Below are 25,697 nucleotides of genomic sequence, written 5' to 3'. Positions count from 1 at the left end.
ACCAGCTTGGCTGCTTGTCAAGACCCTGTTGAAAGGACCCTACAGTTTGTCTTAACTTAGAACCACGACAATACAGTCCCACCTACAGTTGGAGATTCTTCTCATAATCATCCAGCAAGTGGATCAGAAGGCAATGTGTCGCCAAAGCAAGCTGGTCAACTAGACACACCTACTAACAGAGACCCTCCACAACTACCGCATGTCACAAAATCAAGTGAATCAACCTACGCAGCTCATGTGCCACCACAACCCTATGTGCATAGAGATTACAAGGGCACAGCAGAAGACTACAGAATGAACTCTATACCCCCTTTGATACAGCTCTCTTTAACTTCAAATGCTCAGAGACCTTCAGACGACAGACCCTTACCTAGATTAAACCCATCTGCAACACCTTTCTCTCTACCTACCAGCCAACATCATATACCAACCATTGTCCAAGACGGCGCACCATCAGTACCCCCTGTGGCTATAAAAACTGAAAGCACTGACATTGCAGAGTTCAGCAAGTATATGATTCGACGAGAGTTGATTACAACTGGACTGTCTAGATTTGATGACCGCCCAGAGAACTACAGGAGTTGGAGATCTACATTTAAGGCGGTAACCAAGAACTTGGACATTGAACCTCAAGCAGAACTTGACTTACTAATAAAGTGGTTGGGGCGTCAATCTTCAGAACAAGTAAAGAGACTTAAATCTGTCTACATTTATAACTTTAAAGCAGGCCTTGATGCTGCCTGGGAACGTCTAGAACAAGACTATGGGAGCCCCGAAGTCATTGAATCTGCCTTATTCCAGAGACTAAACGACTTTCCTAAAATCTGTTAAGGACCATCATAAGCTTAGAGAGTTAGGTGACCTCCTTCATGAACTTGAAATTGCTAAGTTAGATCCTAGTTTACCAGGTCTTAGCTATTTAGACACTGCTCAGGGCGTAAATCCTATTGTAGCAAAGTTGCCTAGTTATCTTCAGGGAAAGTGGACTAGTGTAGGATCGAAGTATAAGTATGAACATCATGTTTCCTTCCCTCCCTTTTCTTATTTAGCAGTGTTCGTGAGGAAGGTTGCAAGATCCAGGAATGACCCAAGCTTCTTCTATCCAGATACAACCACCATTCCTTTAACTACTTCAAGGGGTATTGCCACCAACAGTAAATTCAAGGATTTAAGGCATCCTATTGCTGTGAGGAAGACCGCGATAGCATCCAACATCTTAGCTACAGACATTAAAGCTAGCAATCTTAATCAACAGTGTCCTATTCATAATGCGCCACACTCTCTCTCCAAATGTCGTGCATTTAAGGACAAGCCTATTGAAGAACGCAAGTCATTTCTCAAAGAGCATAATATCTGTTTTAAGTGTTGTGCATCCTCCGATCATTTAGCTAGAGACTGTAAGATCGCCATCAGATGTTCTCTCTGTAACAGTGCCAAACATGTGGACGCTCTTCATTCAGACCTGTTCAAAAGGAAACCTTCACCCAGCAGCAACCCCAAGACTACATCAGATGATGGCGGGGAGAGAACTGAGCAATATGCCAACCCCGTAACCACAAGGTGTACAGAGGTATGTGGAGAAGGGCTTCATAGTAAGTCTTGTAGCAAGATATGTCTTGTAAGGGTTTTTCCTGAAGGATGTCCACAAAATTCCATAAAAATGTATGCCATACTCGATGATCAGAGCAATCGCTCATTGGCCAGTACAGAATTCTTTGACCTATTCAACATTCAAGGAGAGACCTGGTCCTATACCTTGCAGACATGTGCAGGAAAGATCAATACTTCTGGAAGAAGAGCCCATGGCTTCATAGTTGCATCAGAATATGAGGACACAGAGTTTCCTCTTCCAACTCTAATCGAATGTGATCAGCTACCGAACAACAGAGAAGAAATCCCCACACCAGAGGTTGCACGTCATCACCCTCATTTGAGCCACATTGCTAACTACATTCCACCATTTAACAAGGATGTTAAGATTTTGATTCTACTGGGGAGAGACATTCCTAGAGTTCATAAAATAAGAGAGTTATGTAACGGTCCAGATGATGCTCCTCAGGCCCAGAAACTCGATCTTGGATGGGTGATAGTAGGAGAAGTCTGCTTAGACCAATCTCACAAGCTCTTGGATGTAGCTTCCTACAAAACTAATGTTACCTGTCGATTGATGAAATGTCCATTGCACTATTATGTGAAGGAAAGACTTGATTTCAAAAATGAAGTTCCATATCAAGCACTCCAAAGTATTAACTGCAAGCTCACTTCTCAAAAGGACTTTGGTGATTCAGTGTACCAGACTACTTGTGATGACAACAAGATTGCCCCTTCAGTCGAAGACAAGGAGTTCATCAAGGTTATGGATGAAGAGTTCTTCAAGGACAATTCCAACAGTTGGGTAGCTCCATTACCCTTCTGCGTACCAAGGCTTACTCTCCCTAACAATCGAGAAAAGGCTTTAACCAGATTTGCTGCACTTAAGAAAACTCTCCGTAACAAACCTGAGAAGCAAGAGCACTTTCTAGCATTCATGCAGAAGATTTTAGTGCCAGCAGTTGTCCTCACACAAACCATTTGGTTTTAAGGACCCAAGTTTTTAATGGACCAGTCTTCTACAAACTCAGAAGAAGATATCCATTTCCACCTGGAGGATCCAGATACTGATCCGGAAATCCGGCCTGAAGTTGTAGCATTGAGTTCCAACATCTGCTCAAGAAGAAACTTGGAGGTAAGGCGTTTTGAACGTTTCTTCTCTTGGAAAAGGTTGGTCAAGACTATAGCAAGATTGAGTCATATTGCACAGATTTTCCGCAAATCGAATCAGACATCGTCTTGCCATGGATGGCATACCTGTAAGGAGTCACCCAATGCATTAGAGTATGAGAGGGCTGAGCTGTTCATCATACGTCGTGTGCAAGAAGAAGTCTTTGTGGAAGAGATTAAGTGCTTAAGAGGCAATGGACCAGTCCCAAAATGTAGCCCACTATTCACACTGAACCCAGTGATCGACAACGAGGGCATGCTTCGAGTCGGTGGACGACTGAAAAGGTCAAACCTGTTAGGGAAAGAACAGAACCCCTTGATAATACCAAGAAACCACCATTTGGGAACATTGATTATACAGCATTACCATGAGAGAGTCAAACATCAAGGAAGACACTACACAGAAGGTGCAGTCAGAATTGCAGGGTTCTGGATAGCTGGAGTGAAAAGACAAATAGCCATGATCATTCACAACAAGAAGTTACGGAGTAGACATCAGTTTCAACAGATGGCTGACCTACCTGCAGACAGACTGAGTGAAGATACACCCTTTGCATATGTCGGAATCGATGTGTTTGGACCATGGACAGTAACGGCTAGAAGAAATCGTGGTGGTCAAGTCAACAGCAAAAGATGGGCTGTAATGTTCACTTGCTTAACTGTAAGAGCTGTGCATTTCGAAGTAATCGAGTCAATGGATACTTCGAGCTTTATCAATGCTCTAAGGAGATTTCTTGCTCTAAGAGGTCCCGTGAAGATGTTGAAATCAGATTGTAGAACTAACTTCATTGGTGCTTGCAGAGAGTTACAGATCGACCGACAACAAGTTGGAAATTATTTGAGTGATTTAGGCTGCATGTGGAAATTCAATCCACCACACGCTTCACACATGGGCGGAGCATGGGAACGTATGATTGGGATGGCAAGGCGCATACTGGATTCTATGTTGCTTGATGTGAGTTCTTCACATCTTACCCATGAAGTACTTACTACATTCCTTGCTGAGGTCGCAGCAATAATCAACTCAAGACCGTTGACCGCTGTATCAACAGACCCAGAATGTCCGACTGTTTTAACTCCAGCTGCATTACTGAGCCGGAAAATTGGACAGATCCCAGCGCCAAAGAGCATCTTTGATGAAAAGGACATATATAAACGTGGAGATACGCTCAATACCTTGCAGATTGTTTCTGGGACAGATGGAGGAGGGAATACCTCACACTTCTTCAAGGACGTAAAAAGTGGCAAACCCAGAAGCCTAACTTAAAGGAAGGGGACCTTGTTCTTCTAAAAGACAAGCAAACTCACCGGATCCAGTGGCCAGTTGGAGTTATTACAAAGGCCATTGCGAGTGATGATGGAAAGGTCCGAAGTGTGGAAGTCAGGATTGTAAAGGACGGGAGCCCAAAAACCTTCCTGAGACCAGTCACTGAGACAGTCCTAATTATGCCTGCTTCCAAAAATTCTGATTCAGTGTTATGTGAAGGAGTCACTTAGACCTCTAGTATAGTTAGCTTAGACTAGAGGGCTACATAGCATTCTACTGTATGCAATGTTAATTGTATGTTTATGGAAAATAATTGTGTAGTGGTATCTCACGATATGTATAGTTGTTTTGAAAAGACTGCAGAGTGTGAGAGCTGTGTAACTTCATTGGAAATTTACCTATGGAAAAGTCTCTATGTTTGGATTCACTTATCTCTGAGGTAATGGTCAGAATTCTGGCTGATAAAAGTGAATGAACAAAATGTAGGGGTCTATAATTTTTTTTTTTTTTTTTTTTTAAGCCCGTAGCGTGTGCAACACACTCAAAAGACTCCACCCGGTGCATAAAAAAGTGCACACACACAAGGTAAGAACACAAAAAAGCACAGGGTGTGCGAAATCGAATGGTCTTCCCTCCGAAGAGGTAGGACCCGAAACCTCAATCCCCCGGGGCGCAAGACTCCTGACAGGGACATAAGGTACTCATGGTCTGTCTGGCCGAAACCAGACCGACCCCGTTCTTCAGGGGGACTGCCGAAACAGCCCCCACCGAGTACTAAGTAGGGCTCCCCCGAAGGGAGACCCCATGGGAGAGGGCGAACTAAGCCAAAAGGCCATATCCACCCCCTCCCAAGACTTAAGGCTGGGCCCGAGGACCCACACACTCCAGTCTGTGCAAATAAAGAAAAAAGGTGAAAGTGCAGGTGACGGACTCCAAATAAAAAGACAGACAAAACATAAAAGTGGGGAAAAGGTAGTGGGGAAAGTGTTTTGGTGCCATGTGTAGAACCAAGGCAGGCCTTCCAGCCGGAATAAAAAATTCCTCTGGTGCAAGCCAAAAGGCCTGTCCCAAGAGGCAGGTGTGAAAAAGGTGTGCATAGTGCAGTGACCAAGGTGCCGAAAAAACTCACAGCGAGCTGCCCCTCACCAGTGAGAAATTAAGGCACCCCTGGGCTGCCACCCCAGGGGCACTTACACTACGGGCTTTTTCAATCTCAGCCCCCGGCCAGACCAAATGTAGCCTATCCCCACCAGCAGACATCAGAACCTGGACAGCTTGGGGAGAGCTTACCTACCACTGGGGACAGGCCCTCTACAAGCCAGATCAACCCAGGAAAGCCTCCCCCTCGCCATCCTGTTCCTCAGCCCATTACATCCAGGAGCAGTTCCACCGGCCCCCCCGAACCGGCTTTTCCGCCCCCTTCAAACTGGTTAGGACAGTTCAACCCATTCGAATCAGAAGGCGGCGGGCCCCACATGCTTTCCCAGATGACCTACTCCCCATACCTCAATGTTTAGAGCGCTCCGGGTTTCGGTCATACTGGTACTAGCTAAGGCCCATACCAACTGATAAGAACAGATACTACACTTGATCTTAGCCAAAAGGGGTCTATAATGCCCACATAATTTTATTAAGACAGGCAAGTGGCCCACAGATATTTTTCAGGAACAGCAACGGTTACTCAGAAGTAGTTTTGAGGCTCATTGAGATTGGCGCAGAGGGCTGTACACTGTATTTCCGTGGCTGGTGTTTTGCATACATTCGCCTGCACAAACCAATGACATACTACAGCTGCCCACTGGTAACATGGTTACAGCATATCCGGGCATTTACATGCATACAGGGATGGATGAGCAGGTTTGGACGCAAACAGACCTCCATGGACGCACTTTATTTTTCTGTATGCATGCAAACGCTCAGGTACGCGGCGATCAGCATACAGCCACAGTCACTGGTTTTGTAAGGACGGGTTTACGCAAAACACTTTTCGTTTGTGCACAGTGATGCATTTTTTTTTTTTTTTTACGTTGTACAGCCCACTTTGCCCATGTGAATGAGTCATTATTAAGGAGGCAAAATACTCTTCCTTTTTTATACAGTTAGGGCTTGTACAAATGTGTGGCTATACTGGCACCCCTCTGAAAAGTGATTTACAGTGGATTACCTTTCAGAGGTAATTATAACTCTCCTCACCTCCTGACAAATGCTCGCCTTCCCCCCAAGGCATGCCAGGTGGTCCGTCACACCGTCTATGGTCGGCTTCAACTATTATTTATTATTATACAGGATTTATATAGTGCCAACAGTTTACACAGCGCTTTACAATATTAAGCAGAATTGCATGTGATTTGCACAGGAACCGGGTGCACTTTCTGTGTAAATCACATGTGATGTGCAGTGTGAACCAGGGGAAAGTAGAATTCCAGCTTACACCTAACCAGCCTTGCAACTGTCCCCTCCCCCCTCCTAACATCTATGCTGACTAACCTGTATAAAAAAGGTGTAGATATTTACCTATTTTCAGCCCATTCTGGTCTGAGCACGTGATTCCCCTATGTCAGCCAGAGGCTGCTGCAGGGGAGAGGAGAGAATGGTCGATAAGGGTTGGCAAAGCCTGGAGTGGTGACGTCATGGGCCACCCATTGTCGGCGCTCCCTCCTCTCCCCTGCAGCCGCTGCTGGCTGACACAGAGAAGCCGGATCACATGGCCAGAGAGGATTGGGCTGAAAATAGGTAAGTATAGGCTAAGAAAGGTTAGTCAGCATAGATGTTAGGGGGGAGCGGGCATTTTTAAGATTAGTAACTTGTAAGCTGGATTTGTACTTTAATTTTCTGTGATGTATTGGACAAAGTATGTACCTGTTCTAGTGTCAGACTGTCCTGGTTAGTCTGAAATATCTTTAATTCACCAGAGTCCTGGCATGCGGGTACCGTGGTATGGTGCAGTAGTCATGGCAGTGTGTGTATCATAATACTAAATGCCCATTTACACTGAAATCTCTGCATTCAATGTGACATTCTGAATGCATGTTTACATGCATTTGTGGAACATTTGCAGTTCATTTTTTTGTCTTTTTTTTTTTGTTGCATCATTTACATGCTTTTTTGCTGTGTTCTGGTGTAAAAAAAAAAAAAAAATGCAGCCTGCTGTACTTTTTTAACCACTTCAACTCCAGAAGATTTACCCCCTTCATGATCAGGCCATTTTTTGCGATATGGCACTGCGTTAATTTAACTGACAATTGCGCGGTCGTGCGACGCTGTACCCAAAAAAAATATATGTTTTTTTTTTCTCACAAATAGAGCTTTCTTTTGGTGGTATTTGATCTCATCTGCGGGTTTTTCTATTTTGCTTTATAAACAAAAAAGACCGACAATTTTGAAAAAAAAAAAAAAACTTTTTTCTTTCTGCTATAAAACATATCCAATAAAAAAAATAAAAAATCAAATTTCTTTGTAATTTTAGGCCAAAATGTATTCTGCTACATGAATTTGGTAAAAAATTAGTCCCATAAAGTGTATATTAATTGGTATGCGCAAAAGTTATAGTCTACAAACTAGGGGATAGATTTATGGAAGTTTTATTTATTTAACTAGTAATGGCGGCAATCAGTGACTTACAGAGAGAGTGCAATATTGCGGCACAAAAATTGGACACTTACACTTTTTGGGGACCAGTCATACCAATACAGTGATCAGTGCTAAAAATATGCACTGTTACTGTACTAATGATAATTTAATAAATAGGGCGGAAACTGTGCGTCATTACGTCACTTCCGTTTTGGTGGTTTGAGCCCGTGGAACGCACCCAGGACCTGGAAGTCCGGCGGAACACCGATCTGTTTGTCTGCTTGTCTTGCGATACTTTAATGTAAGTGGATGCTTATTTATAAATAAAACAGTTCATACAGAAGTACACTATGGGCTACCCATTGTATCTTTGCATGTAACATACCCGGTTGAAACCTAGGGGGACCCAGGTACCACGGTACAACTTAAAGGAGCAATACCCCCATAGGGGTAAGGAGCTGTGTACCATTCCATATAGGATCCAGAGGAAAGCCCACGGGGACCCAGGAGTTTTACCTGCTGTTAAAAGGCTCAATACCCCCCTTTATGGGGAAGGAGATGCGGAGAGTGTAATACCATAGGAGGAGATAATGGCACCGCTGTGGAACACGGGAGGAGCACAGGAGGCACAAAGCACCCTATTCATACCAGCACTGAATACTGCCATTTGGAATATAAGGCACGAGACACCTTATCTAAACCAGCACTGGATGCTCCTGTTTAGCATATATATCATTGGACTGATTCTTAAGTGGGGACTATTTGCACTTGGCACTTTATATTTTGTGGCACGATTATAATCTTGTTTAGGAATATGCACTAGAATCTACTGTATATTTGAATATAATCCTTAATAATAATTGTTTGATTTATTGATATCATACACTTTATATAATTCAGGATACCCCTTCTTAGGTGGTAGTTTGATCACTGAGCATTGATCACTTTATCACGCATTTTTGCACCAATATTCCTATTTCATATTTGCACTGATAATTATTTCATATATAGTTTATTTTTTTATGATTGTTTGGATTGTTTTGGACATACATTGATAATTACACAAATCAAAGGACACCCCGCAAAAGGTACACCACCATAGAGTAGAGCCATTGCCCTTATATTCATCTCTCTTTTTTTATCACTGTACTAATGACACTGGCTGGGAAGGGGTTAAACATCAGGGGCAATCAAAGGGTTAACTGTGTGCCTAGCCAGTGTTTGTGCACTGTGTGGGAGGTGCTTTTACTAAGGGAAGGCATAGATCCATGAATACAGGATTCATGCCTACTGTACTGACAGAATGGCAATCTGCCTTGTTTACATAGACTGCCGTTCTGACTTTGTCAGGCTACGTTCAGATGTGGGGCTAGCGGATCGCGGGGAGAATCACCGCGATTCTGCCCGGGATCTGGAAATCATTGCAAATCGCGGGACGCCTGTGCGTTGCCCGTGATTTGCAATGGCACCCCAAACGCTGTGCGATGTTGCCACGATTTCAGCCTGCCGAATCGCAGTAAAATCACGCAAACAAAATCGCAGGACACATGACGCCCAAAAAAGGTACAAGAGCTTCTTTGGAGCGTCATGTGTCCCGCGATTTTACCGTGATTCGGCAGGCGGAAATCACGGCAACATCGCACAGCGTTTGGGGTGCCATTGCAAATCACGGGCAACGCACAGGCGTCCCACGATTTGCAATAATTTCCGGATCGCGGGCAGAATCGTGGTGATTCTGCCCGCGATCCGCTACACCCACATGTGAACGTAGCCTAACAAATGATCGGCGAGTGACGGCAGACTTTGAGTCTGCGGTAACCGCTGATCAGCTCCTGCTGTGCATAATCACAGCAGGAGCAAGCCGCTGGCGACACGCATTCGCACCCTCTACCTGGAAGTGAAGGATCATGTATGTATATATATATATATATAATCCTGCGCACAGCCGCCGTCCTGCAGAAGTAAAACTACTATAGAGCATTCTGCAAGTGGTTAAAACACACGTGAAAGCATGGCAAAGATGTAAGCTAGGGTCCTTAAAATGTATTCATTTTTCCTGCATATGTGTTCGTACTGCAAGTATAAATGTGTACAGCTGCATATGGTGTACATGAGCCCTAAATGGCAGTTTTCATAATCTAAGTGTGATGCTACTGAGAGTGATTTCTCTGACTTCCTCACTCCTACGGGGCTGGAATCAGAGTTAGGGGAGGTATCACTGCAGGAAAACATCTCCTCATACTGTTCCAAGTCACTTGTTTCTCAGGTCTCATTAATCCTCTTGGCAGGGAAAGTAAGGACTTCTGGCTGCTAGGACCTGGAGGTTGCATAATAGGTACCAAAGCCTTAAGCCTGTCATACATGGATCGAAATCTGGCTAATTTAGCAGGGACTAGCCGGATTTCAATCCATGTCTGGGCAGGCTTATTGTATAAAAGTCGATCGATCTAATGACTTGGGTACAACCAGCCTGGCAGATTTTTCTGCTTGCAATTACTGCCAGCTATTATAGCTCCCGCTTTGCAACATGTGCCCCTAGTGGAGACTACCAGCAGCCATGCTGACACATTGCCCAGATACTGTCCACCTTTGTCACCATCAGGAAGCTGCTTTCAAGCAATGTTTCTCAACTTTTTATCAGTCGAGGCACCCTTTAAAATTCTGCACAATCCCAAGGCAAACCTATTCTAAAATGTAAAAAAAATTAAACTTATAGCTTTATATATCACAGCAACATCCACACACACATAGGACACCCAACTTTAGAGGTGACTAAAGCCTCGTACACACGCACCGATTGTTGGCCGTGAATTTTCGGCCAACGTCCGATCGGCCGATTGTCGGCTTGTTAGTATGATGCTTCCGACAACCGACTGCGACTTTTCGGCCGAACAAAATCTGGTGTGCATGCTATAAAATTTTTGTTGGCCGTCAACAGAACGGCCGATTGTTCGTCAGTCAGTACAGATTTCGGCAGACAAAAATCAGATGAGCAAGACAGGGCATGCTCAGAGAAGAAAAAACACACGGAAAGTAAACCAGCACATGACATCACTTCTGCAGTTTGTTGTTGTTGGCCGACAAAATTCGTGTGCAGTCTAGACTAGAGCACATTTCAACCAACACAACAACACTGGACAAAAGACGGCCGATCGGTCGGCCAACAATCGGTGCGTGTGTACGAGGTATTATTCTTACAAAGCAAATACAACTTTGCACACTGGTAACGACTAGTACTCCAACGTTGCTCTTTTCCCCAGTTTTTCTTTCTTAAGCCCGGTACACACTTAGGGTCAGTTCACACAATAGAAATGCAGTCCAGATGTGTTCTAGATGCTTTTCTACATACGCATTTTCAAAGTGCTTCAGTGTGTTTTTGATGGGTTCCAGAGCATTTCCCCCACCCTTCTTTTTTTCTTCACCTTAAATAAGGACATGTGTGTTCCAGTGCACTTTTGGTGCGTTCCAGTACAGTTCAGTGTAGAAAAAATGCAGCATGTTCTACTTTTTTTCTGGAACTGGAACACACTGGATCTGACGGCCCTTGTTTTAAATATGCCATTGAAAACCAAATAACCTACTATCCATGCGTTTTTGATGCATAAAAAAGCAATGGACTGCATGTTGTATGAACTGGCCATAATAGTTTTTTTTTGGTCAACCCAGCGGGTTGAAAAAAAAAAACTGACACCTCCGGTCGGAGCCGCTGTACTAACAGTCTGATGGTGGTACAGCAATCTCCCTCGATGAGCTCTTCTGACAGGGGGACGCCCTACGCCAGAACACTTCGGTCAGCGCTGTCTGCTATTGGCTAAAAACGCTGATTGGGAGCCGCTCGGCTGCTGGTTTTCCAGCATGCTCGTCTGACAGAAGCCGGCTAACTTACACACGGGCTGAACGTCGGCTGGTTTTTATTGACTTGGGCAAACAAGGATGTTGCGCAGACAACCAACACCCGCCTTATCAACTTATGATTTTATCAGTTGCTAGGCTGCTGGCCCACACAGTGCCCAAGATTCTAATACTGCACAATAAAAACCTGGGACTTTCTGTAAAAAAATGCAGGCTTGATCCACCTGCCGGCTTGTACACAATTTGGAGACAATTTCTGGCAAATTTTAGGCATTTTGCCAAGGCACCCCTGAATAGCCCAGAAGGTAATCTGGTTAAAAAAGGCTGCTCGAGAAAATTTGGTAGCATCCAGTTAAGGTTTAGATCTGCTTTAAAGAACAGAAATTGGTTTACTGCCAAGACAATATACTTATTTCTTTATTGGTAAGTGAAAAGTGAAATTAAAATGGTTTAAGAGGTATGTTAGGCACTATATAAAGCCCTCAAACGGGTTGTCCACCACGGTAGTGAATTTTCAGAGTGAACTAGGATCGGTATAAATTTTGGTCCACACCACACCATAGCTTCCAGAGGAACTGTCCTCCCACTCTGCATTGTGACTGTAAATATGAAAGAAAGGTTTGCCACCTGACATTTTCTGTGGAAGTTTAATTCTTTATGGGGGTGAATTATAAAAACTGCTTTAGAATCTATTTTAAAACATACACAGGAAAAAAATAAACTGGAATCTGTTTGCTGTCATCAGTAGTTCCACTTTCCTATGCCTGTACAGGCTGAGGGCAGCAAGGCTTAGCCATCTGGGATGTCAAGTGTGGGTTCCAAGATTGAAACAGCCTGAGGATCTGGTTCTGAGCGCAGGAGCAGGGTGCTTAGCTTCACTCTTCTTGTTTCTGTTAATAGATTTTGAACCCTGTATAACCATATACTGCATAGTTTCTGCGTCAGAAAGCACTTTTATGTCAGGTTCTGTACTTTGGCTTTTTGCTGAGCCACAAGAAGCTAACGTGATGAGTGACTACAGAGTCCTTAGTATCAATCAATTAGGAATCCCTAGAGGACATCCCTCAGTAAATAAAATGGTGAAGGGGTTTTTGTATTCTTATGGCTGAACGTAAAACTTGACAAAAATGAAAAACAGATGTGTAGCTTCCTAGTGACGACTTAGAAGGGAAAATGAGAGTCAAGGGAAAATTAAGGCAATAAGGTAGAAAAGAAATAAAATCATAGCAGGATCACATTTGCCTCCAGACATCAAAAAAAAAAAAAGCTGTGCTCAAAAAAGGCAAGCAGATGACAAAGGACTAGTCCCTAGTATTGCCTGTGGTCTCCCTGCAATTTTTACCCATTTGTTCCACCCTGTGCTTCTGGCTAGAGGCCATCTTGGTAGAGGAAAAGACTTTGTCAGACTTTGGAACATGTAAGAAGCAGTAGGCATGGTGGAGGAAGCTCTGATCCACAAAATAATGAAGAAGCAGGGAGATCTTTGTCCTGCTGATCCTTCGGCACAGCTTACTCTCCAGCAAGGAGAACAGTAAGCAGCTAGTGCAGGGGTGTCGAGCTCAATTTCACTGCAGGCCACATCAGCATTAGGTTTGTTCTCAGAGGGCCGGTCATATCTCTAAGACTATATAAATGTGTCAATTCTTTATCATCTCTGAACTATCCTTTCAACCCCACATCCAATCACTGTCCAAATCCAGAATGTGCCTAACTAATGACATCACAATGCTCCTAGTTCACTCCCTGGTCATCTGTCACTCGACTACTGCAACTCCCTTCTTACAAAATTTCCTTTACATAGGCTATCCCCCCTTCAGTCCATCATAAAATACTGCTACCAGGCTCATCCACCTTACCAACCAATCAGTGTCCTCTGCCTCTCTCTGTCAATCCCTTCACTGGCTTTGACTCACCCAACGAAAAAAATTCGATATTCTAACAACTTATAAGGTCATCCACACCTTGGCCCCCAGCTACATCACTAACCTAAATTGAAGCATCCCCACCTAGGTATACAAGTAAATGTTAATGGTATTAGTGGGCCGCCGCTATCTATGCTATCCTTACAGGTAGGCCAGTATGGGTAAATGTTCAGGCAGCGCTTGCTCAACCATAAACTGATGGATAATACTGCAACTGTTATAGTGAATACTGTGAAAAAACACTATATTGGTGAAACCAATCAATATTGATAATTGTTATAAAGTGAAAAATATGAAAACAAATTACAAAAAATGTTTTATAGTGCAAAAAATTATTATTTTGCAAAAAAAGTATTTGTGTGCATTAAAGTGCTCTGTTCTCAGGATTAATCCAGTGTGTCCACCGCATGAAAGAGTGTAATCCTTCCGCACTCTCCAGATGTTGGTGACTCTCCTACCTTATAGTAGGGAAAGTCAGCTAGGCCTGTAGGTTTTTCTGGGGGTTCTATCCCACTGCAAAGTCCTCTGGTGACTTCCACAGGTGCAGACTCCCTCTTTTCTATTCCAGAGCCAGAGGACCCCACAACTTTAGATGTGACTGTCAGTGCATGAGGAGGCGGAGAACAGGAAGGCACAGCACTAAAGGAAAAAGAAAACAGCAGCATGACGTCACTAGCACTCCCCCTGGAACGTGATAGCGTCGGCTGAATCAGAGATGTGAATGGCCGGCTCCAGATTACAGGATGTGCGGCCAGAGGATTGCAATCGAAAAGGAGGGAGTCTGCACCTGTGGAGGACACCAGAGGACATTGCAAGAGACCGAGCTTCTTACATCCTCTGGAACTCCCTACCCCAATCTGTCCGGCTATTCATAGATGATCCCTGAAGCCTATCATACCTCCACCTAACAACTGTACATTTATTTTCTCTTCAGATCATCTCCCATAGTTATTACCTTTTGTATCACTTGACCCTCCCTTCTAGATTGTAAGCTCTAATAATTAGGGCCCTCTGATTCCTCCTGTATTGAATTGTATTGTATTGTAACTGTACTGTCTGCCCTCATGTTGTAAAGCGCCGCGCAAACTGTTGGCGCTATATAAATCCTGTATAATAATAATAATCGTACTAAAAAATTCCAAAAAGTGGGAGAAAAGTAACAATCTACCTTCTCCCACAACACAGCGCTTGCTAAAGATAAATAATTAGAATTGGATACGTGCAAAAATAAAATGATAAAATATGAGTGCTTAAAACACAATAGTAGTAAATGCAGGGCTAGACTCAAATAGCCCCCAATTAATGGATAAAATGAATGAAGAAACCTCTGTATGAATAAAGTGCTGTGGCTATACTATCAGTAATATTGTATACACACATGGATAAATGTAAATAAATAGGTAAAAATAAAGTGCAAGGGCTGTACTGTATATCACAAATTTGCATTATATATATATATATTGTAAGGGATTAGCTCGGTGGCGGGTGTGGACGACCCCTTGGGGGGTGCGTTTTCCCAGAGAGGTAGCCGACAAGTGCTTGCAAACAAACAGTGTGGTTTATTAAATGGTGTTTTCTTCACCAGGCTGTATGCAGCAAAACATCCAAAATAAAATAAAACAGAAAATAAATCCTTGCCTCTGTGGGCGGCTACCTTCTCACAACTGGAACCTGCCTAAGTGTCTGTCTCCAACCTACCGTCGGGCAGACTTCCTTGTCCTACAGCGGACACTCAATAGTCCTTTTATAATAGCTTCACAGGGCAACACAGTCCTTTGTTTCTTTCACATCAACAGTTCGTCTTCTCACCTTTGAGACGTATTCACCCTTGGTTACCCTCCCGGGCACACATCACTCCGGGGGGTCTTCTCCCAGGCCCACACATCCTGTCGGGAGGCACACGCTGACTGTCCTCCTGCTCCCAGCCCACATGGCTTCAGGACACAGCTTCTGGAGGCAGCAAACAATAGGAATTTCTCTGAACAAATTATAGAGCCTTAACTCCCTCATTCTGAACAGGTGAAGGCCTTTCAACTTCCTGCTGGCTAGCTCTGTAGCCAACACCCTAAATTAATTAATGGACTTTCTAAATCAGGTGGAAATGTATCTCCTTCCTGTGACTACATTCCCAGATTTAGCTGACTTCCTGTTACATACCCCCCCCTCTTGTTTCAACCCTAGGGTTGGGACACAGATTTCCAGGCACGCATGTGTCAAGCACTGCTGACTCACTGATAAGCCTCCTATTATCCTCAAGCTTCCGGATGAAACTGTTTTGTCATCTTCATTGACGGATTTCTCATAAATGCCACACAGTTTGTCTCTCATCTCATATACACATTCTTCAACTGCATTTTTGGCATCATTTCGCTCCTTCTCGTTTCTGTCATCTTCATTGACAGCTTTCTCATAAATGTCAGACAGCTTGTCCCTCATAACCGTCTGTCCAATCCACCACGGAGGACCGTGATCCATAGGCAACTCAATTGGGCTAGTCTTAATGTCTTCAACATTCTTAAGACGCCTCTCTCTGCAATCCATAAATGTTTTCCACAAAACTTTGAGAACCTTTGCTTCACTAAGCTTTGTTCCAAGTAGGGACTCTTGACATCCCTCTGTGACTTGAGTTGCCTCTCCATACAGCTGTACACAATCATTGACTTTTTGTTGTAAAAGGGAATGATCTTCCTTCTTGAGCTTTGCTTGCTCTAAGATGCTGTGCAGAGGATTTTCCAATTGAGACAACAGGCTGTCACACATTTCTTCAAAGTGACCCCTGTTCCTTTTCCCAGAGATATCAATATCATTCAAACATTTCATATTCATAGGCAGATCTGAAGCATTTGCACTCATCAACTTCTTAAACTTTTCGCCCTCCTGAGCGAGTCGCAGTAAAGGCCTACTATTTGATTTGATATTCAGTTTATATTTCTTGCCAAACTCTTCACAGAAGTAGCCAACCAGAACATCATCAACTTTCCTTCCACCAACATAGGGGTCAAAGGCAACAACACAGTTGAACCCAGCGATCTGGGTGGTATCCATTATAGACCTCCTCTCTGCATCAGTGAAGAAGCATGGAACTGCAACACATTCTTTTACAGGTTTCTTCAATGCACTTTCTGCTGAACTATTTGACCGCTCAAGGTCACCTAGTTCTTTTTCTCTATCTGAATTCCACATGGAATGCATCTCAAGATCACGATCAAACTTCTGCCACCCGTCTTTCACCAGTTCCATTTTGGAAACACTCCCTGAAAGGCACTTATTCATTTGCTTCACGTTTTCACCAACAGCCTTAGTTTTCTCCACTAGGTTTTCAGCCTGAACTGAGAAATCACCACATTTCTTACTCAGCTCCTTTGTTTGCTGAAGCTCTAATGATACATTTTCCAATGCTTGAAGTTTTTGAAGGAACGGTTTATTCCAAAGGGGTGATTCAAGCCACATGTCGTCACATTTCTGAGGCTCACTCAGGACAGACCCCAAAACACTGATCCTTTTAAAAACTGCATCAGGCACACTATCCCCTCTTTGGGACAGATCCTCTGTTGCCTGGAATTCCTCTTCCAGTTCCTGCAACGGAATCTTCATCTCTTCTAGTTGCTGTTCTAAGGCTCGCTTAGACTTTTCTAGCTCCTGAACGCTTTTCACAACATCATCCTTGGAGCTGACCAATTCTTCCATTTCTATACGCAGCTGTTTAACACTTTCTAGTTCAGCCTTACACTCTAGAGCTTCCTCCAAAGAGCGAGCCAAGAACAGGGCTTTGCTCTCGTTATCACGCACCTCCGTTTCTGCACGTGCGCGTTCTTCTGCATATTTTGCAGACACATTCTTCTCTTCACCAAGCATCTGATCAAACTTCTTTTTCACATCTTCAACACACTGTAATGAACCAACGCTTTCTTCCATGCGTTTTTTCATAACCGCTATCTGAGCTTGCAATGTTGCGACTTGCTCTGATAGGTTTTTCTTTGCTTCCGCCTCCTCTTTTAATTGTTCCAGGAAGCCATTTTTCTCATCTTCCATTTGTTTGAGCTTTGTGCTAAAACTCAGCCTTTGACACCTCTCTTCCTGTAAGACTTCCTGCGTGTCTTGCAGCTGCGATTCCAAGATAGAAAAATCTTCCGCAATTTCTCTAGATTTGCTGTCTGCTTGAGAAAGCTGATTTGTAACATTGTCCAACTCAACCTGCAGTCGGTTTGCCTTCTCTGACAGCTTAGCACACAATCGGTCACCTTCTGACACCTTGACTTGCGATTCCAGAAGCTGTGCCTCTACTTTTTCCCTCTTATGTTCACAATCTTCTTTTCCCTGCATAAGAGCCTTCACCTCATTGGCTAGCATCTGGGAATAAGAATGTAATTCTGCCACACAGGCTTCTTTCTCCTTTAACTGCTGCTGGACACGTTGGGCTTCATCTTTCCAACTTTCACAGTCCGCACGCCATTCATCTACCACATTGCTTAAAGTAGTGAGCTCATACACAGTACTCAGTAATTTAGCCTCTCTTTCACTTTTCTCTTTGTCGCTGAGAGACAATGTCGCTTCCAGAGCAACATTCTGTTCCTGCGACTCCTGCAGGTCTATTTTTGTAGCTCCCAAAGACTGAAGACTTTTTTCCAGCTGATTACGCAACTCCAACATATCAGCCATACTTTGCTTCTGCAAAGTCTGAATTTCACTTTCCTTTTCCATGAGGATGGTATCTTTCTCCATTATAGTCTCTCTGCGTTTTTGCAACTCGACCAAAAGAAGAGCAGTGGATTCTTCCCACTGTGACACATGAGACTTGAGTAGTTCATTTGTTTCCTGCAAGTTTCTATGCTCCATTTTAAGCAATTCCAAGGCTTGTTCCTTTTCTTCCATTTTCCGTTGCAAGGCATCCAACTCAGCCCTGCACACATACTCGGTTTCCTCCAAACCGATGGCCTCCATTGGCTGCTGGCGTCTCTGTTTCCAGCCTGCCATGCTCTCTTGATGAGCCTTTTGTTGAGCTGCAAAGCTCTGCTGAAAATCCGCATTTGCCTGCTGTTGAGCTGCATTTGCTTGCTGTTGAGCTGCATTTGATATAATCAGATGTTTCAACATCTCCTCCATTTTGAGTTTACTTTTCATCTGAGCACACTGCGTCTCCATAGCAGTTTCATCAGTGTTGCTAGGGACAACAACCTTCCTCTTTAGTAGACTCTCTTTAGGCATGGATGGGGCTGGTTCAGACGGCAACATCCCCTCCATCCATAGAATCCGGTCTCTCATTTCATCTATCTTTGCATTTTTCAGGCGTTTGGACCGCCCCATCTTCAATAACTCCACAAACAAATTTTTCACAGTCCAGCAAACAATTTTCAGACCACTGTCTCTTCAACACATGTAGTTTTTCTCTCTCTTGCAGGATCTCTTTTCCTGCGCACACAGTTTGTGCAGTCACTTGCACCAGACACAACAAAGTTCATCAAAAAATTTTGAGACCCCTGTCTCTTTAAAACACTTTTTTTTTTTTTTTTTTTCTGTCAGGATCTTCTCTCCTGCACACATAGATTGTGCAATCTCATGCACCAGACAAAGTTCATCAAACATTTGCACTTCCTTGCAGGGATCTTCGCTTCTGCCCACTGCATACCTCCACCATATGTAAGGGATTAGCTCGGTGGCGGGTGTGGACGACCCCTTGGGGGGTGCGTTTTCCCAGAGAGGTAGCCGACAAGTGCTTGCAAACAAACAGTGTGGTTTATTAAATGGTGTTTTCTTCACCAGGCTGTATGCAGCAAAACATCCAAAATAAAATAAAACAGAAAATAAATCCTTGCCTCTGTGGGCGGCTACCTTCTCACAACTGGAACCTGCCTAAGTGTCTGTCTCCAACCTACCGTCGGGCAGACTTCCTTGTCCTACAGCGGACACTCAATAGTCCTTTTATAATAGCTTCACAGGGCAACACAGTCCTTTGTTTCTTTCACATCAACAGTTCGTCTTCTCACCTTTGAGACGTATTCACCCTTGGTTACCCTCCCGGGCACACATCACTCCGGGGGGTCTTCTCCCAGGCCCACACATCCTGTCGGGAGGCACACGCTGACTGTCCTCCTGCTCCCAGCCCACATGGCTTCAGGACACAGCTTCTGGAGGCAGCAAACAATAGGAATTTCTCTGAACAAATTATAGAGCCTTAACTCCCTCATTCTGAACAGGTGAAGGCCTTTCAACTTCCTGCTGGCTAGCTCTGTAGCCAACACCCTAAATTAATTAATGGACTTTCTAAATCAGGTGGAAATGTATCTCCTTCCTGTGACTACATTCCCAGATTTAGCTGACTTCCTGTTACAATATATATATATATATATATATATATATATATATATATATACACACACACACATGGATAAATAAATAAATAGAATACACCACTACAGGCCATTAAATATGTGCAATATCAAATAAACACTTTAAAAAAGTGAAAAATAAAGAAAATCAAGATAAAAGTGTCCAATATCATATAATAGTCCAAAACTTAGTGATTCAGTGGGGAGGAAGAAGTGATGTTGGTCCCAGAAGAAAGTACTGGACACTGTATTATGCAGGGAGTGGAAGCCAGGGTCACCACGGGTACACGGGGGATGTAAGAAAACTCACCAGATAATATGGATCCTCTCTTGCCTTACGACAAGGGGATCAACCAAGCTTAGCTGGTCTTCACGACAAATAGTTAGTGGCACCTTGATCCGTCCTTCCCTCTGCTCCTTCCTCTTGTATCCCAGGTGGCCAGTACTTTCTTCTGGGACCAACATCACTTCTTCCTCCCCATTGAATCTCTAAGTTTTTGACTATTATATGATATTGGACACTTATCTTGATTTTCTTTATTATTCACTTTTTTGAATTGTCCAATTCAAAAAAGTATTTATCTTTAGCAAGAGCTGTGTTGCAGGAGAAGGTACATTGTTACTTTTCTCCCATTTTTTGGTATTGCTTACTATTTAGCCTTAGCAGGCTGGGCCACAGCAGCTGCTTACATTTATAGAACTAATTTTAAAGAATTTTTTAATATACTTCAAATCCTCATCTTTAGTAGCATTAACACCTAATATATTTACTTGCTTCCTGACGCGGCTGATTCTTTATTACTTTTGTATTAAACAATTGCCTTTGCATTTGATGATTACTGGTTTTAGTAATAACTTAAGCTGTGAAGGGAAGGTGGTTCAGACCAGCACAGAGCCCACTCACATTCCTGTAGCAGATGATGCTAGGGACACAGGGCTAACCAAATGTCCCCATTTGACTTGTCACCCCCTACAGCCAACCCCTTCTTTCTTTCCTGTACGACCTTCCATTGTTCACAGCTTTAATTGAATTAGCACAAAAAAAGGTACGGAATCTTTCTGCTGGCTTTTTCTGTTCATTTTCAGGTCTTGGGACATCTCTCCCCTCCCCTCCTCACTTCCTGGTCACTGAAAAGAGGCACAGAAGACAGCTATTGCCAGGGGTTAATCACTGCTTTGATTCTGAGCAGTTAAACATTGCTTTGAAATTACATTTGAAAGTCAATCAAGCAACCAATGAGAATTAAGTGTTTTCCTTTATAGGTGCCAACATCTGTGGTCTGGTACAACAGTCTGAATCTTCAAACTGTCATCTCATACAAGCCTACAGGATAGAATGGATTGTCTACTGTGAAAGCTTCTACACAGAGCGAACCATCTTCTAGGAGAAATCTTGCTTAAAAGCGGCCTACAATCTGCTCCCCCCATCCATGCTTTGACTTCAGGCCTACAATCAATTTTGTGCGCTAATGCTGGTGGGTTGTCCAGCTCTTACCTCAGAAAGCCCACTACCCCTTCCATAGCTTCAGCTTGTCCGATGCAAGTATGGGTTGGGCACAGAACTGTTCACTGTCTGTTGGGGGAAGACTATAAGGGCCAAGGGCAGAGTGGTCAAAATGTATCTTTGCCCACTTGTGAGGATTTCTAACACAGGGATGAGGAAGGATTTTGGGAAGAGGCTTAACAGGATGCTGAACCAGAAGTCAGATGCACTTCTCAATGCCGGTGGGGATGGGCAATGCCCAGGACACCGGATCACTGAGAGAAAGAGGCAGGACCCCTGCCGAAGAGAAGCAGAAAGCCTAAGTGCCCCTACTCCCCATCAGAGACTCACAGTTCCAGGAACTCATAGAGGATTAGCAGAGTGGTAAACAGCATCGGGAAAGCGGCTATCATTCTCACAACTTTTCAGGACCAAGCATGCCTCTCAGGCAGGAATCAGGACCTTCTTCTGCACTTGGTGAGTGCAATATAGGGGGGTGGGAGATGCAAGTCTGAAAAGGACGGTTGCATACCACTGGTATTATCCACAAGAAACTTTATTGGAGACTGCTCAGACAGAACAAGGCTTTGAGCATTATAGAGTGCCTAGACACAGGAAGTTCACTGCTATGTTTCAGGAGGAACTTAAGAAAAAAGGTAAACCTCTCAGGGTACTGTTTAGGTACAATTTCCTAAAGGATAGCACATCTTAATTTTTTGAGTTTAGATTTACTTTAACATCGGGCAGTTTGATACAGAGGAAAGGCTTGGGCATTGTGCATCTTCAGTGATGTATATTTTTCAGGCAACAGAAAAGTATTGCTTTATATAGCTACTGTTTTATCCTTTTGTGATGAAAGCTAAATGCCAAAAGCTCTAAAGCCACTTTATAGCTAATCAAAAATCCGCAGAATTTCGTTGGCAAACATTTGTTTTTGGAACCTTTGGTTTTCTAAGAATTATTGGAGACAAATTAACAATTGTTTTTCAGAATAGCGAGGATGGAAAATTGTTATTATATCTTATCTGAGCAAACAAAATTCTATGCACAAAAACATAATAAATGGGGTGCAGAAAAATGGCAGCAGGTGCTCTGGATTGAGGAGTCAAAATGTGAAATATTTGGCTGTAGCAAGAGGCAGTTTGTTGGTGAAGGGCTAGAGAGTCGAACAATAAGGAGTCTGCAAGTAACTGTGAAGCATGTTTGAGGTTCATTATAAGTTTGGTTCTGCATTTCTGCAAATAGAGTTGCAGATTTGGTCAGGATCAATGGTGTCCACAATGCTGAGAAATACAGGCAGATCCATCATACCATCAGGGAGGTGTGCCATTGGCCCCACATTTATTATGCAAAAAACAACGACCCCAAACATACACATAATGTCATTAAGAACTATCTTCAGTGTAAAGAACAAGGAGTCATGGAAGTGATGTTTGGCCCCACAGAGCCCTGATTCTCATCATCAGAGTTTGGCTGGGATGACATGAAGAGACAGAAGGATTTGAGGCAGCCAAAATTCACAGAAGATCTGTGCTTAGTTCTCCAAGATGTTTGGAACAACCTACCTGCTGAGTTCCTTCAAAAACTGTGTGCAAGTCTACTTAAAAGAATAGATGCTGGTTTGAAAGCAAAGGGTATATATTGATAGATCAAATATTGATTTGATTTGGATTTCTTTTCTGTTCATTTACTTTCCATTTTGCAAATTATTTAAAATAAACAATTAAACACTATTTCTAAAAGCATCTTTTCACACCTGCCTAAAACTTTTGCACAGTACTGTATCATACAAAATTTGTTATCATCATGGTACCATCTAATGCATTGACAAATGTTGCTAAGTTTTCGTATGAATGCTACTGGTGTATGGCTGACTTGTTGAGATTCGTTAAAGGGGCTTATGTAGCTCTAGAGAAAATAGTATGTTGGAAAGAGATGGGAAAACAAGATATGCACTTTTTTTTCTCAAGTTTTAGGATATTTTGGAAAAGTAATGTTACAGGTTGCCTCCCATTCTGGCTAAGCTCAGTTCACTGGTACTAGCCAAGACCCATCCATTGTGGATATGGTTACTATGAATAAGTGAGTTTGTGAAAACATTTGGTGTCACTTTGTTTTAAGAGGCTGAATGAGACTCCTCACCCCTAACATTACCTGTACATGCTGTGTTTCCATGGAAACTGACAGTATGCCAACACACACAGTAGGACTTTAATGTAAGTAAGCCTTGGAAGGAGAAACAACTATTTCGGGCAGCACAAAAAAAAAATCAAATAAAAAATTTAGCACTGCCTTTATATCACTTACATTTTAGTTCCCACCAAAACATGGCCTGCATGGAGTTCAAATGCTCTATATTTGTGGGGGTTTCTGTTGGGTTATTCAGCTTTGAGGTTACTCAGCATCCACCCAAAATTGTCTGTAGTATGTGTGATTGTGGTAGGGCTACTGTAGACTCCTTGTGGGGTAATGAATAATATGAATTATTCTGCAAAGTCCTAGAGCCGCACACCTCTTCCAAACGGTAAAATCAATGTTATTGTTCAGCAGAAGCACAGAAACTTCACTCAGGATCCTTCATCTAACATGTTGCAAGAGGAGAAGGGGGGAGGAAAAAACTGGATTTTTGTACTTACTGTAAAATCCTTTTCTCTGAAGTTCATTGACAGACGTAGCTCCATATCTTCTTAGACCATTGGGGTTATGCTCCTCCAATCAGGAATAGGCACCAGGCAGGAAAAAGCTTTACCACGGGTAGGGGGGGCTGTCCCTGCAGGCATAACCCAACACACTCTGCTACAGCAGCCAGTTTTGTTGCAAGCAGTGGTTAGAAGACAAAAAAACCCATTCACTCAGAAGCAGAGGGGCGGGTGCTGCGTCTGTCGAACTTCAGAGAAAAAGATTTTACGGTAAGTACAAAAATCCAGTTTTCTCTATCGTTTATTGACAGACACAGCTCCATATCTTCTTAGACCATTGGAACATCCCAAAGCAGTATTTTTATGAGGGGTGGGCAGACAACGCAAAGAAGAACATAACTCCCCAAAGGCTTAACGTAGCCAACCAGGTAATATGGAGCTCAACCAAGAACAACTGGCGCTCACCTAGCAAAAACCTACACCCTCAAAGAGAACAAAAAACATTATATTTAAACAGCAGCCTGCAAAACCTTGCAGCCAAGAGGCATCCGAAGATGCCAACACATCAACTTTGTAGAATTTTGTGAACGTATGCACAGGCGACCAAGTTGCCGCTTTACAAACTTGAATCACTGACGCCTGATGGCGAAAAGCCCAAGAGGCACTCAGCGCTCTAGTCGAATGCGCCTTCACTGGGAAAGGAGGAACCTAACCCTTCAGGGAATAAGCCTGAACAACCATCTGCCTGATCCACCTGGAAATGGTCGTAGCAGACGCAGCCAATCCCTTACGAGGTCCCTCAGTAAGTACAAAAAGAGCATCTGACTTTTTGAAAGACTCAGTAACTGCCAGATAAACCCTGATCGCTCGAACCCCTTACAAAGAATGCAAGGCAATTTAGGATGCTTGGGCTTGGGACAGAGTAAAGCCAGCACAATGTCTTCAAATGAAAATCAGAAACCACTTTAGGGAGAAAAGATTGATTTGGTCGGAATACCACTTTATCTCTATGAACCACCAGATAAGGTGAACGGCAGGACAACACAGCCAATTCAGATACTCTGCGGGCATAAGTAATAGCCACCAAAAAGGCAAGCTTCTGAGATAATGAAGGCAGAAGAATCTCCTGAATGTTCTCAAAAGGAGGCTTTTGAAGAACAGATAATACCAGATTCAGATCCCTCGGAGGTAGCAGAGACCATCATATGGCACACTCCCTGAATGAAGGTATGAATAAAGGCATGTATGGCTAACGGGCGATGAAAATATATCACCAAGGCCGACACTTGGCCTTTGATAGTGCCCAAAGCCAACCGCTGTTCAACCCCTTTCTGCAGAAAGGCCAAAACCCTAGCAACCGAAAACAAGCGAGGGTGCACCTTCAGCGATTCGCACCATGAAACGTACAATTTCCACGTACGATGATATATCTTCTTGGGGGTCGACTTCCTAACCTTCAAGAGCATAGGGATCACGGAGTCAGAAAGACCTCTATCCCTCAACACCTGGCTTTCAACAGCCATGCCGTTAAAGCCAGGATGGAAGATCAGACCTTGAGACAGCAGATCTTTTCTGAGAGGAAGTCTTAAAGGAGCATTGGCGACCAACCTTACTAGGTCTGTGTACCAAGACTGACAAGGCCAGCCTGGAGCCACCGGAATGACCAGAATCCCTTCCACCTCTATTCTGCGTAGAAGCCTCGGCAGAAGTTTCAGTGGAGGAAAAGCATAAATCAGCCGATACCGACCCCAAGGACCCACCAGTGCGTCTGTGGCGTCGCCCAGAGGATCTCGAGATCTGGCTACGAACCTCTGCACCTTCTTGTTGAGACAAGAAGCAAACAGATTGACCTCGGGTGTCCCCCACCTGATACGCAGG

This window comes from Pelophylax lessonae, assembly GCF_965119305.1.
Source record: "Pelophylax lessonae genome assembly, chromosome: 7".
Taxonomy (NCBI): Eukaryota; Metazoa; Chordata; class Amphibia; order Anura; family Ranidae; genus Pelophylax; species Pelophylax lessonae.
Note: the sequence above shows the minus strand (reverse complement) of the source record.